The sequence below is a fragment of the Pongo pygmaeus genome, chromosome 5 (genome assembly GCF_028885625.2).
Source record: "Pongo pygmaeus isolate AG05252 chromosome 5, NHGRI_mPonPyg2-v2.0_pri, whole genome shotgun sequence".
NCBI classification, from domain to species: domain Eukaryota; kingdom Metazoa; phylum Chordata; class Mammalia; order Primates; family Hominidae; genus Pongo; species Pongo pygmaeus.
In genome coordinates this window covers 121,744,518-121,747,206 of record NC_072378.2, presented here as the reverse complement: position 1 = coordinate 121,747,206, position 2,689 = coordinate 121,744,518, and the positions used below count along the sequence as shown (strand labels likewise).

Sequence of the window (2,689 nt, the reverse complement as noted above, 5' to 3'; positions counted from 1 at the left end):
ATTTAGCAGAGACTGTCCCGTCCCACCGTAAAATATTTTTGAAGTTTCATGCGTTGAAATCTTATACTTTGCTTTTAAAATTGCCCCAAATTTTGCTTTAGCTGCATATTTTCCTGTTTTAATATAAATATTTTGTCTCAAAGAACTAAAAAGTGGCCCAAACCGACATAACACAGGACATCTATGTTCTTGTAATCACACACATAGTTCCACAGGTCATGGGCACTCAGTTTGAGAGTCTGGAAGTCCAAAATGTACATGTTAGCAAAACTGAGCTGAGAGATAGTAGAATCTGTGTAATAGGCAATCCTACTTTTAGCAAGCATCCAGATTATTTAGACTAAATATACTTGGGACCTAGAGATGAGATACACAGGCAGTCTTCCAAAAGGCAGGGAGGAGGTGGAGTTCAGAGTGACTGAATATTAGGGGGGTCATTCAACTGTTCAGTTATTTACTCCCTTATGAGCTCCGGGCACTGAAACAAGTTACTAACTAGAAATACAAAGATGGATAATTACAGCTCTAACCAAAGAAGATCACAAACTAGCCAAACTAGCAGAAGAAAACAGACACCTAAACTGGAACTTACAAATTGAAGTGAAAAGTAAAAAGGTAGAGAGACATCAAATGCATCTGAATTGAGGAAGTGACAAGAACTAAGGCAGTGGCACTGCCTCTTCCACAGGCTTAAGAAATTTAAGAATTGTTTTAAATTTCTGCAGCAGTGTTCAGAGGCTTAGGAAGAAATGTGAAGCATGCAGGTCTATTACTTTCTCCGAACTCCAACTTAGATGTGAAGAGGAAATATTTGGCTTATTTCAACAAGATCAATTCCAAACTCATTCTTTTGAATAACTGAGTTGTTCTAAAAGCGTAAGAAAAGTTTTGTTGTTTTTAAAGACTCATCTCAATTTAATCAAGTTGCTCCTCCCTGAAGGCAGTATCGGGTTACAGAGAACTTGTGTGAAGACATTTGGTTTCAGCTACCAAATTGAGTGAAGGGACACGACCTGAGTGATCAGGTTAGATACCCACCTTGACAAACACATGCACACACACACACCCTCAAGTTAACATGATGAAGGCTGGAGATAAGTAGAAGTAGTAAAGAAAGATATTCCATTTTGCTGGCTTAAGCAAGTCAGATATTAAATAGAAAAAAACATAGGGTAAGGAGCAGATAATTTAGTGGGGATTGGGAAGAGAACTTAATAAATAGTTGAAGTTGAGATTCCCTGTGAGCCAGCAAACTGGATGTATAAATCATTCTATTAGGTTTATATGACTGGAGATCACGAGAAAGATTTGAGCTAGAAATTTTTAATTGAGAGGTTTCACAATATAAATAATCTCTTCTTGGCCTTTTAGCTAAGATCAAATGTGGTATCTGTTCTTAACAGCTTAAAATCTGATATGTCCTGTATTCAAGGACAATATATTAAATGTATTTTTGAGCAGGGAGATGGAATAGGAGCTTGCTCCATCCATTCCATACATCTACCTAGTATTGCAGTACCTCCAGGAATGGTACACCACACACACACACACACACACACACACACACACACACACACACACAAATAGATAATACAGAAGCTATGAGAGGAGATAAAGATTACTTAGTTTACATAGTTTCTTATAAAAAGTGTTACATGTTATCCAAGTAATTCATACTATTTTTTTTTTTTTGGAGATAGGGTCTTGATGTGTTGCCCAGGCTGGAGTGCAGTGGCATGATCACAGCTCACTGCAAACTTGAACTCCCAGGCTCAAGCAATTCTTCCACTTCAGGCCCCCAAGTAGCTGGGACCACAGGTACACACCAGTGTGCCTGGCTAATTTTTGTATTTTTTTGTAGAGACAGGGTTTCACTATGTTGCCCAGACTGGTCTCTAACTCCTGGGCTCAGCAATCTACCGGCCTCAGCCCCCCGAAGTGCTATGATTACAGGTGTGAACCACCTAGCCCATCCAGCTTCACTCTTATTATTGCATGCAATTTTTACTATCATGCAAATAACCTCAGGTAAATAAAACTAATAGATCGCCTTAGAAAATTACACAATTTCTAGTGTCCCCAAGAAAAAAAGAATACTTGGGGACAATGGGGTAGAATACGGAGCCCTGATAGAAAATAGCCTTTCTGTGAATGGATAGAAAAGCAGAATTCAACAAAAAATACTGAAGTAGCCTGAGAATTAAGAGGAAGATCACAACAGTGCATTTGCTTAGAAATCAATGACACTGGAAAAAAGGGAGGATAATTCTCAAACCCAGTGCAGAGATAGGGGGAGTAGCCTCAGAGAGGAGGAGGCAAACCTTTTCCATTAAAATGGGAGGAAAGGCAGAAAGGTAATATTGCATAGCAGTGTGCAAATTTGGTGCTGGAATACTGAAGAAGTTTCTATCTGAGGGTTTCTCTTTTCTCTATGAGGATCCACTGAAGAAAAGGATATGAGAGGTAGAGGAAATATAGCTGAAGTCAGATATTTGAGGGAAATTCACTAGTCTTGAAATCAACACAATGAAGAGCAGAAGGATAAACTTGCTTGGGAAAAAGAAAACATTGTCCAGCACGGTCAATGGTCCAAGTGAAGTGGTTAACTATAAATTTAACAAGTAGTAGTTATCCTGGACTTTTCTTGTTTTGTTTTGTTTTAATTTTCTATAGCAGTACTCAAAAGTCA

General features: G+C 38.5%; 1 non-coding gene across 1 annotated transcript; it reads left to right on the top strand.

The window, feature by feature from the left end:
• The first annotated feature begins 1,351 nt into the window (after positions 1-1,351).
• LOC129039829 (U2 spliceosomal RNA) lies at positions 1,352-1,541 on the top strand. Its single transcript, XR_008503514.1, has one exon. It is a non-coding gene; the product is annotated as a U2 spliceosomal RNA (small nuclear RNA).
• Positions 1,542-2,689: the final 1,148 nt, after the last annotated feature.